General features: G+C 37.2%; 1 protein-coding gene and 1 pseudogene across 9 annotated transcripts in view; one reads left to right on the top strand and one right to left on the bottom strand.

Annotated features, from left to right (window-relative positions):
* The window catches only part of Robo2 (roundabout guidance receptor 2), a 1,496,637-nt gene that overhangs the window by 458,607 nt on the left and 1,025,258 nt on the right, over positions 1 to 12,772 (top strand). The gene's annotated exons all lie outside the window — the stretch shown is intronic.
* On the bottom strand, positions 4,591 to 5,596 carry LOC110330147 (annotated as a pseudogene).

Genomic DNA, 12,772 nt, shown 5'->3' with positions numbered 1-12,772 from the left:
CACACACACACACACACACACACACACACACACACACACTCACACTCAACAGGATTAGAAACTGTAAGTGAAACCATTCCTGTGACACGTTCTGAGTGTCACAGTTAGGGCTCCTTCTCTGTTGTATGGAATTCAGTTTGCTCCAGACAGATGTCTCAGCTAATATATAAAATATAGTTCCTTTGGCTCAGATGAGAATAGGCATTGTAGATTTTGCATAAATAATAAACACCTTATTGTAGTGATTCATAGTATCCATGGTTCTAAGATAAAGACAAAGGTTTTTTAAGGACTTTTTGAATATTTTAAAATTTACCCCTTAAGCAAGGTTTCCTGGGTAAATAGTTTCACCTTGCCTTGTAAATTGTTATTCTGAACAGAGTGAAGAAATCAACAATGATAAACTCACACCACTTGTAACATCCTCGTCCTTAAATTGCCTTAGGTTTGTGCCTGTGGCTCAGGGTTGTTCAGGAAGCTGTAATCCACATGTCAGTCTAAGTTTCTGAGGACTTGCTCTGGGAAGCTGAGGATTTCTTACTTAGCTAGCTTCTCCATATGGCTATAAACAGGAGGAGGCTTCAGGTTGTGTGTGTGTGTGTGTGTGTGTGTGTGTTAGTGAGAAATGTTACTCTTCATATAACCCCCTCCTACTAGGTCAGCTGTGTTCTCCAAAAGCAGAGGTCAGCAGAGAATATGTCATAACCAGCAATTCCTTCCAAGATCACAGCATAGAAGGAAAATGTGCCAACACAGCTGTTATAGTCCAGTGAGCCCAGCCACAAGCAGTATATTATGGGGTGAATTTATAAAAGTATCTAATAAATGAACACAAAGGCATTGGGATGATCTCCAAGGTACTTAGTTAAAGTTAGCAAGAAGGTTAAGGAAAGAAGGAATGAAAAAGGGAGGAGAGAAAAGAGAAGGGGGAGAGGGAGGAAGTGTCTTACAGCGGGTCAATGCTTCCTGTTGGATACCAAGCACGGCAGATGTAAGGACACTTACCTAAAGGTCAGTGCACGTGTTAAACTTTTTCACACTGAGTCAAAGAGTTGCAATATTCTAAGGTTCTCTAACATCACAATTAATTTTCAAAATTTTTTATTTCTAGTCTCAGTACGGTTTCAAAATCCAGCAATTGTTTCATTAAGAATGTCTTAATATGAAATTTAATGGTGCTTACGTGCCTCTTTTCATTATTCTAAAGATACTTGCAGAGCTAAATATGGATTGAGACCATCTAAGATATAGCAAAGAAAAACGCAGTTTCTGAAGAATCCAAGTGGTAGATAAATGGTAAAATACATATTGCTAGTGTGTATAACATACATATATTCAGTTTATACATTATTGATGGTATGATGGTTAGAATAGGCATATCTCATGCAAGGAACATTTCTGTTAACTCTTAATTAAGTGGTGTTGTCCAGAACTTCTTCTGGAGCATGGTACATGTTTCCCAAACTATATTTTAGTTACTTATCACAAAATATTTAGCTATGTTAATGCATCAATTGTTATATTTACTGTATGCTCTTGTGTTTTAAACAGCATAGAGACATAGATGTAAACTAAAGTAGATCCAATCCAGAAAAATTATTTGTTAAATGTGCTTGCACGTGTGTCTATCCAAAGACTTGAACAAGAAGAGTACTTGACATTTGGATTCACATGTAGACATTAGCCTACTTAATGTCTAATTTTCAAGGATGCCAGAGAACATATGTGAGAAACTTTAGGCTGTGTTTCTAGTCCAGTCAGAACTAGAGGTGATTTAAATTACTATATTTTAATGCTGTGAACATTTCTAAAGTTTAAGACAAAGTGATCGTTTGAGTTCTCACCTCTCTCTCTATCCCCTCTCTCTTTTCTTCTTTCATTCTCTCTGTCTCTTTTTGTATCTCTGTTTTTCTGTCTCTTTCCCTTTCCTGGTCTCCCATACGTAAATGCTTACTAGTTGCTTTTCTCATTTATTTTGTAACCCCAAATATATCCATCATGGAATGAGATTTGTAATGCTGCTGTAGTGCAATGTAGAAGAAAATCAAGAGGATTCCTAGAGAGATCATAGAAATAATAATACAATATACTTTATATACCTGAATGTGCTCTATCTATTTTGTTTATATAGTTAACATTTGCCTAATTTGTAAACTCAGTACAAAGGAATACAGTCAAGGGTAATGTGTTTGCTCTGCCAGACAAGCTCAGAATTTACTGACCATTTTTTTCTCAAGAGAAAGAAATGGTGATGTTATAGAGCTAGAGAAAAAAATGGGAATACAGAGATAGACACTTAGACATTGCCATTTTCCTGTGATATATAGCCACACAAAAACACATGTGCTGATCCCCATGCATGTATAAATTATACTTAGAAATTGCATACATGATAAGAGAGATAGGGTTAATAGAGACATAGACAGATAGAGAAATACAAAGAAGGAGAGAGGCAGCCTAGGATGTTGTACTTTAATCAGATTCATAAAGCATGATTTAAGTTTTCTAAGATGAAATGTATAATATTTGTCTTCCAAAATAGTGCCAAGCAGGATGGAAAAAAAAATGTAACAAAGGGGAAGAAATCAGCAGATGGCTTGTAAGAAAAATTCAATGATGATTTCAAACACTGTCCCCAATTCTGCCAATGGATTGTAAAGTATTTTCAGTTCATTTAATTAAAATGCCACATGTGGATTTTAAAGCAAGATTTGGAAAAAAAAACCTAGTAGTTTTCTGTGTTCTGAATAAACAGATGGTTTAATAGTATAAAATTGAACTTGTTCTAACATTATTATGGATTAAAACTTGTTTTTAAAATACTTTTCAGTTTTGCTATTTGAAGTCCAATAGCAGACCCACCTAGATAAGAATAAGACAGACTCGAAGGGTTGCAGTTACATTCAAACTATGCCCACCTCTATCAGTCTTGTGCCCCTTTTCTGTGGCATAAGCTGCCATTGGTATTACTGCCTTATTCTTGTCTGGTGGATCCATGTTTATGCTAGATAGCTTTCCTTAAGAATGCAGGATGCAGTGAGCAAACAGAAGAAAGTTACTGCTGCTCTCTGAACTCTTTGTGTGTCCCCTAGTGGGCTGCCTTCTCTCAAGGATGTGAGGCCCCCTGCAAAAGGTTAAGCATATACCGTCCTGGGGTTGAAATGACAAATTTATGTCTGCTAGGAGTTAAAACTTTGTTGAATTTGCAAGATTTTGTGCAAGGCACAGCATTTACTAGACAGGCAATATTCTTCCTTGAGTAAGAATTTATATTCTATGGCAAACACTGAGCAAAGGTTTGTTAGAGGAGCCTGCTCATTTAAAACTCTGTAAATATTGGCTGCTCAGGCTTCAAACAAAGTGCATTGCCTTTGCTGGAATTTTTACAATGGAGTTCTGGGAAGCCGTGCTCTGTAGTGCAGGGACCATCGAACTGGTACTATGTTTGGAAGATTATATATGGAGTTTTATGTATGGCTGTATGGTTGTATTATTGTATGGTTGTATATATAAATATATATTTTTACATAAACATATTTTAAAAGCCATCTGAGCTTTTCAAGTTATAAAAGGAACTAATATATATGAATGTATATATGTATATATGTATGAGAAATGCACACAGAGATTATATATATATATATATATATATATATATATATATATATATATTTTCTGAGGTTAATTTATAAAAGTTATTTCTACTTATTTCACATAGATAATTGTGTGTAGTCATGGGCTTCACAAATTGCACAAATCAAACATAGATAAATCAGTAAAAAAAAAATCAGAAATAGAAATAAGTTTGATAGGTTAGATGCCAAACTCTATCACTAAGCCAAAAGCAATTAAAGGCATATGGCACACAGGAACAATCAGAAGTCAAATGATAAACTTGTAAAATTAAAATAAAACATCTTGAACCCTTTTTAAGTCTTTGTTAAATGAACAAGTATATTTTTAAAATATGTACATTCAGTAATGAAATGCAGAGGAGAATTGTATCTTGAATACATGGAATTTACTGTGTAGTTGCTGACATGGGGCTCACAGAAGAAAAAGAAGAAAAAAGATTATAAGAGAAATAAAAATTTGTAGATTGTGGCTGAAGAGCTGGCTCAGTGGTTAAGAGCTTTTGCAGCTCTTGCAGAGGACTCATAACTGCCAATAACTCCATCTACAGGGTATCCAATAGTCTCTGACATTCAAGGCCATATGTACACACACACACACACACACACACACACACACACACAAAAGGGAGACATGGGGCAAAAGAGAGAGAATGAGAGACAGACAGATAGACAGACATACAGGCAGACACACACACACTCATAAATAATAAAATAAAATTTTAAAAGACCTAGATTATTAACTTCAGTTTTTTCGGTTGCTTTTTGGGGGGTGCAGCAAACTTTATTGATGGTATTCAAGAGAGTAGGGAGGGCTCCTTAGGTATGGGGGTCTGGGATGGAAATTGTGAGGGAGATGCTCAGTGTTGGGGGCCAAGTTGGGACAGGGACTCCTCAGCAACCAAGGGCCTCTCTCTTGCTCTCAGTGTCCTTGCTGGGGTGAGTGGTCCAGGGCTTCTTACTCCTTGGAGGCCATGTAGGTCACAAGATCCATCACCCTGTTGCTGTAGCCATATTCATTGTCATAACAGGAAATGAGCTTTACAAAATTGTTATGGAGAGCAATACCAACTCCAGCATCAAAGGTGAAAGAGTAGGAGTTGCTGTTGAAGTCACAGGAGACAACCTGGTCTTCAGTGTAGCCCAGGATGCCCTTCAGTGGGCCCTCGGATGCCTGCTTCACCACCTTCTTGATGTCATCATACTTGGCAGGTTTATCCAGGTGGCATGTCAGATCCACAATGGATACATTGTGGGTAGGAACACAGAAGGCCATATTAGTGAGCTTCCCGTTCAGCTCTGGGATGACCTTGCCCACAGCCTTAGCAGCACCAGTGGATGCAGGAATGATGTTCTGGGCAGCTCCACTGCCATCACACTATAGCTTTCCAGAGGAGCCATCTACAGTGTTCTGAGTGGCAGTGATGGCATGAACAGTGGTCATGAGCCCGTTCACAATGCCAAAGTTATCATGGATGACCTTGGCCATGGGGGCTAAGCAGTTGATGGTACAGGATGCATTGCTGACAATTTTGAATGAGTCGTCATATTTTTCATGGTTCACACCCATCAAAAACATGGAGGCATCAGCAAAAGGGGCAGAGATGATGACCCTTTTGGCCCTACCTTTCAAGTGGGCCCCAGCCTTCTCCATGATGGTGAAGATGCCAGTAGTCTCCACAACATACTCAGCACCAGCATAAACACATTTGATGTTAACGGTAACTCTCCTGAAAGGTGGCGTTGGGCTTCCCATTGATGACAAGCTTATTATTCTCAGCCTCTATTGTGCCATTGAATTTGCCATGGGTGGAGTCATACTGAAACATGTAGACCATGTAGTTGAGGTCAATGAAGGGGTCGTTGATGCTAACAATCTCCACTTTGCCAAGTACAGAGCAGAAGGCAGCCCTTCTAACTAGGTGACCAATATGACCAAATCCACTCACACCAACCTTCACCATTTTGTCTACAGGATAAGGCTGGGACTGCACAAGAAGATGCAGCTGTCTCTGGAATATGATGGATAAACGTTAAAATGTAACATTATTTACCAAAGAATATGCATGTAGAAATAGCAAATGCAGACACTGGGGCCATGCTTATGTCATACTTCTCATATCCCCAGTCATTAATTAATTTTGTTAATTTTTACTTCATTGCTGCTGTGACAGCTGCTATGAAAAGTGATAGAAGAGAGTGAGTCAAAAAATAATAATCTTTAGGAGGCTAGAACTTGAGGAAAGATATAAAGGAGTGAACAACTCATTTCTAAATGGGGATGCAGAGACCATGGAATCAAGGAAAAAACAATAGGTAGCTGGAATAAAGTTGTATATACAAAGAGAGAGATGGTGAGCAATGAGTCAAAGCATTGGAGGCACATGAACATGAGAGTGAAGACCAAATGTGATTCAGTTCCAAGCACATGGTACAGGAAAGGTCTCCTAGTACCTAGCAAGCTCAGCACACAAATGGGATGCACCATGGGTTTCTTGTAAGGGAACTTAAGAACAGATTAGAGAGTGACAGATAATTATCCTTGGTCTATTTTAATATCTACCTGTCAATGAGTGATGGAATAGTGAGTTAAATTGTATGTTAAATATTGCAATCTCCTCCTACCTTTTCCTGACTTTTGACTGGGTAGGTGTTCTCGTCACATACTCACAATAGGCACTTCATCACAGTGGTGGCCCTGAGGAACCTTAACTCCTCAGACTCATTCTCTGGTACCAGCTTCTTTTCCCAGATCTGATCGGGCACTATAGATTGCTGCCTCTAATAGAAAGTTGGAGGAAAGATACTTTCCCCGTGGCTGCTCTTGAAGGGATAAGGAACTGCACTATCAGTCTTGGTGCTTTGGGGATATTTGAACTGCCATGGGCAAAGTTAGGTTTCCTGTGGACAAGGAATAAGGAGGAAGAGAATGGATGATAAGTGAAAAGCTCCTGAGAAATCCACCTGACAACAGTTGTTGGAGCGTTCAATAATTCCAACGAAGCCCTAAGCAAGGCTTTCAATCAAAGTTCTTTACTTGGAAAAGTAGTTTAGGTACCATGGACAGGGGAGTGAAGTGGGTAAGAAAGGAAGGAAAAAATAACTATCAGTGCGCTTTATTGAGAAGATTAGAAAGAAAGAAAGAAAGAAAGAAAGAAAGAAAGAAAGAAAGAAAGAAAGAAAGAAAGAAAGAAAGAAAGAAAGAAAGAAAGAGAAAGAAAGAAAGAAAAGCTAAGACAAGTCCCCTTTAGGCATGCGATATCAGCATTGAACAAGCCATCATGTCTTTACAAGGATGTCAAACTATTCATTCTTTTTAAAATGTTACACATAGAAGCAATAACCCTCCAGCTCTTCTAGTTTGTTTCCAACAAAGTGGAGCTTACCCTCATTCCAGGATAGGCCCTGTAGGCAAAAGATGTAGAGTTATGGTATGAACAGCATCTGGATAGACTGAGCTCTGAACATGATGCCTCCCTTAACAGAGCAAACCTCTCAGGTTTGTAGCAACATGGCTTTGTTTCTTATCCCAGTTCTATCTAGTCTGATGCTGAGCACTTGCAATTGAAAATGTCGGTGTTAGAATTTAAATTTAACCTGATTGAACAGCTCAATGTTATGTTCAAGAGAATTGATAAGAATTCATTATTAGATCGTGCAGGGCTAGAGATGAAAATATTTTCTAATTTTTAGTCTATCCCAATAGAAACAATCAAGGTACATCTATCCCGCTGGAACTAAAAAATAAACTGTGCAGTAATTTTGAAAAATTTGGTGTTACATGTACTACAATCATGTAGCTCAAATGACTTCTAAGAAGAGAAGTTAGATGACAATTCTTCAGAAATTTAGGATGCTGGTGTGTGTGTGTGTGTGTGTGTGTGTGTGTGTGTGTGTATTTCCTTTCTGGAAATTTCCATAGTTAACTTATGATAATATACAGCAGATACAGACAAGTCAAATGGAAGTGACAGATTAAGAAAAATATTCCCTGTCTCTAAATTCAGAACTTATAAAGATATTAATCAAAAGAAAGCTAGATATTTAGGGAAGCAAAACCCAGTCACTGTTGAGAATGTTTGCATTCAAAACCAAGAGGGCAGAAACATGGTTTCCAAAAGAAAGAACTTGACAAACGAAGACTTCCAAACCAACAGAGTATGCTCAGAGTGATTCTGAGATCCTCTGAATTCTCATTGTGTTCTGTGTGTCTGTGTTTACCTTATCTAATCTAGGGGCTGAGTTGGCAAGTGGTGGGGGAGTGCTAGTGTGCATCCCTCCCCCATGCAAAAGCGAATAAAGGCCCACATTTGAATCTGGCTACAATTCTCCTTTGCTTCTTTTAACTAGATGAGGAAAAAAAAAATGTAGCAAATTAAGTTCAAGCCAATTCTTGTGTTAGTGATGAAGTTACAACTCAAAACATCTGGCTCTGGGTTCAATCCCCCTATGCTATTCACAGCTCCTGGACTGAACTTGCTCCATGCAGCCTATCGCTTACTTTGAACCTATAGACTTTAATTTCAGAATCTAAACTGAATGTAATAAGAGTGATATATTTAAAGAGTAGAGAGGCAGGGCACAGGAAGGAGAAGGGGAAAGAAAAGAGGAGAGAAATGGAGACATGGAGCAAGAAGGAGAGCAAGTGGGAGGGAGGGAGGGAGGGAGGGAGCGAACAAGCAATCAAGAAAGAGAGAAAGAGAGACAGAGGGGATGAAAGGACTTTGGAAATATCTATTTTAAACTTGTTTTCCAAGATAATCAGATCTTTAAGAGGTATACTAAAAAATTATAATTATAATTATGATACAGCTCAAGTACACTATAAAAACTATGTTACACAATGAAGTATAAACAGTGTAAATGTCCATTAAAGTTAATATGAAAAAATTCAAAAAGCATAAAACTTGTCCAACTTAAACAAAGGAGCATATTATACAACTTCAGATAGGATAGTCATTTGAAGTAAAAAAACAAAAATGAACAAGTGCAACTTTAAGAAAAATGAGAATTAACCTCATCAGTAGATAAGCTTGGTTGGCTACAAGAAAAGTCAGCTATCAAAGTTATGTATTCTAAAAAGATGATGTAGAAATAAAAAGGGTTTTGAATGTATTTCTCCCAGTGGAGCCATTTTCCCCTGAAAATTCTCATGTGTGCCCAAATCTATGGTAGAACACTTGAACTACATTGGCTTTTAGCTTAAGTACATACACTGTTTGTGTTGAGAGAACTCTGAAGATACCTGGGTGCTATTTTAGCTTGTAATCAATTTAATGAAAAGCATTTCTCCACACTATGCTCACCCCTTCCTGACCACATAGATCTGCCAGAGTGAGTACCTAGAGTGACCCCAAAATCAGGCAGCACACACAGTTTAGTCCTGCTGCTTGAAAATTTGTGGAATGCACCAAGATTGTTTTCTTGTAAGAGTATCCCTTTTTTTAATGTTCTCCATTTTATTCTGATTTCTATAATTTTCTATAAATTGAGTCTACATAGTGAGCCTCTCCACGACACTTATACAACTCCATATTAAAGAGTCCCTCCAAACATTTCTAAAGAGAGATACTTGGAATTGGAACCAACTACACATTTCTTATAGCTGAGATCCTTTTGACATTTATTCTAACTAGGCTTACATAGAATAATGCACTTCTCACAAAAACTCAAAGAAGTTAAACCTAATTATCTGCCTTTCGCACATGAGAAACTTGCCTTTACACTAGCTGAGGCACCTAAGGTCAAACCCTTGGCAGTCTCTAGTGTGAATAATGAGAGGAAATGCTGAATTCTACGTCTTGCTCCTTGTTATGTCATAGATCCCTGAGCAATAAGTGAATGTGATAAAATAGGCTCCATGCTAACAATACATCCTTTCAAATGATACTTATATATTTTAAAGAATAATGAAAATGTATCTTTTACTGTGGTTCATTTTTAAATAATGTTATTCATAAAAAGTGTGAAGTAACTCTAGCTCCTCTGTTGGAGGTACTAGAGAAAGGACCCAAGGAGCTGAAGGGGGTCTCCAGCACTATAGGAGGAACAACAGTTTGAACCAACCAGTACCTGCAGAGTTCACAGGGACTAAACCACCAACCAAAGAAAACACATGGTGGGACTCATGGCTCCAGCTACATATGAAGCAGAGGATGGCCTAGTCAGTCATCAATGGGGTGAGAGGCCCTTGGTCCTGTGAAGGTTCTATGCCCCAGTATAGGGCAATGCCAAGACCAGGAAGTGGGAGTGGGTGGGTTGGTTAGCAGAGGTAGGGTGGGGTGGGGAGGGGATAGGAGGTTTTTCAGAGGGGAAACTAGGAAAGGGGATAATATTTGAAATAAAAATAAAGAATTTATCTAATAAAAAGAAGAATATCTTGATTTTTGTACTCATGTAATAGAATTGATACCAAAATTCCCTAAATACCATCTCCCGTTAATAAAAGTTAATTGTCCTTGCTAGTTCTTACCTTCATAACTATATGAAAATTCTATACATGATATCCTAAATCATTGATTCTAAGTTGTATGCCTAAATCAATAGATCCATCTATTAGAATCATGTTTTCCTACTTTTCTCTCATCATATCACTCTGCATACCTTTCCACTGTAGACCATAAGACACCTTCTGTCCCACTAATATCAAGATTTCAATTAGAAAATGCACACTACTTTCAGTGCTGGAATTACATGATCTGTATTTATAAATCTGAGACGAACTCTTGTGGTCTAAAAAAAGGGCTAACATTTCTGCACTAAGAACCATCATCTAGACTTGATTTACTTGATTTGTCAGGTTTTCTAAAATTAATGAGAGCTTACAGTTAAGTTGACAACTCGAGTTGTAATCTCTGTAGCTTGAATCATATAGACATTGAAAAATCTGTTCTGTTTGTTTTCTCTAGAATAGGGCTTAATTGTTGTGCATAATGCTGTGATATGATTCTCAATTTTTGCTTCTGGATCAGTGAAACTAAATTAGGTAGTAGTGTTCAGAGTACTAACACTGAAGAGAATTATTAAATGCTTGTTCAGCACCATTAGGTTGCTCATAAAGCAATTGCCAATAAACATTTTAGAAAAGATGAATTTATTACATGTATATATTTGATATTCACAACATGGTAACTATCCCACCTGCTCACACAGGCTTAAAGTACAGAGATGGAAAAATGTTTTTGACCGTGGAATAACAAAGCAATAAACAGCTTTCCACTACATTAAGTAGAAAGGTGAATTTGAAGAGTCTGGTAATTGGAAAAGTCATTTGCTGTAATAATCTTCACAATCAAGAATACTGTGTCTATTGGAATTCCAGGTAATGGAAACACAGCTACATCAACATATTTAGAGAAAGAATTAGATCCCTTTATTCTCCTGAGAAGTGGGACCTTTTTTCTTTACTTGGTAGAGGTGTAGTGAATAGAAAAGAAAGAACATTTTCATACAAAATAATGTTGAAAATATTAACAGTTGGAAATCTCAGAATATTTCATAAAATGCACTGTTTTATAACATTTTATAAAACTGAACTTTAATTTAATTATTTTTTTTTAGTTTCTAGTAACAAAATGAAACATCCACTATTTCATTTAGCTCATTTTTCTTCTTAGTATCTCATCTGAATTTCTTAGAGGGTAAGAATTTGAATCTGTCTGAAAATATAAAAAGGGTCAGCAAATGTTTCTATGATAAAATAATTTAGTATCAGATTTTACTGAAATTCATTCATAGTATTGATGAGATACATTAATGTGAGTTATTCCACTCACAAAACTTACAAATAGCATGAAATGTCAAAGTTATATCACACTAAAATATTGATACTAGGACTATATCTTTATTTTCAATAGATTTTAAGAAGCTGTTTATTCAGTTGTATAATTCTATTTTAAAAAGATGTAAGGGTATATAAAAGTCATTTTGTAATATATATGGGCATATTTTTCATAGAGATAAGTTTTTTTTAAAAAAAAACTCTAAAATATCTTAAATAACATCCACAGAGCCTAGATAATTCTGTGAATGTAATCAATCACAAAATTTGAATGACTCAAGATCACAAAAGTTAATTTAGCACAAACTAAAATTTTCAGTGTCCACAAATGTCTTTCCAGGGAGATAGCTCTTCATACTGTTGCAGAGGGTCACAGACTGCTTTAATGGGTCATGTAAAATGTTGGAACACCAGGGAAATAAGAGAGCTTTACAGCATTTCATCCAGAAAGTACCAAGTCAACTCTGGATTTCCAATTTGATCTTTCATGTTGGTTGGTCACATGACTGCTCTTACTGCAAAGGGGATAAGCAAGAGGTAATCCTAGTGCTTATAAAGGAGCAACAACAACAAAAAAGGATTGTTGCTAAACTTTCATGTGATCTGCTTCCCTGTAAACAAAAGAATGATCTATTCCAATATCCATAGTGGGTTATAGAGTAACATAGCACATTCTAAATATGCTTTTGTTTTTAAGAAAATTAAAAATACTCAGTGTTGTGTATATTTCTTTTATACCAAATGGGCCATCACAGGAATGATTTATTAGATAACCATGAATACTCAAACTGGCATGAAGACATTGATTGAACCGTCACAACAACAAATCTTATGAGAGCTATTCAATCACTAATTTCTTTCTTTTTCCCGAAGGTTCTGTCATTTTATTTTTTATTATTTTTATTAGATATTTTCTTTATTTACATTTCAGATGCTATCCCAAAAGTTCCCTATTCCCTCCCCCCCGCCCTGCTCTCCTACTCACTCACTACCACTTCTTGGCCGTGGCATTCCCCTGTACTGGGGCATATAAAGTTTGCAAGACCTAGGTGCCTCTCTTCCCAATGATGGCTGACTAGGCCATCTTCTGCTACATATGCAGCTAGAGACTCGAGCTCAGGGGGTGCTTGTTAGTTCATATTGTTGTTCCACCTATAGCATTGCAGACCCCTTCAGCTCCTTGGGTACTTTCTCTAGCTCCTCCATTGGGGGCCCTGTGTTCCATCCTATAGATGACTGTGAGCATCCATTTCTGTATTTGCCATGCACTGGTATAGCCTAACATGAGACAGCTATATCAGGGCCCTTTCAGCAAAATCTTGCTGGCCTCTCCTGGGCATATACCCAGAAGATCTTCCAA

The sequence above is a fragment of the Mus pahari genome, chromosome 12, assembly GCF_900095145.1.
Source record: "Mus pahari chromosome 12, PAHARI_EIJ_v1.1, whole genome shotgun sequence".
Lineage (NCBI taxonomy): Eukaryota > Metazoa > Chordata > Mammalia > Rodentia > Muridae > Mus > Mus pahari.
The sequence above is the reverse complement of the archived record's forward strand: the minus strand, read 5'-3'. Positions and strand labels throughout refer to the sequence as shown.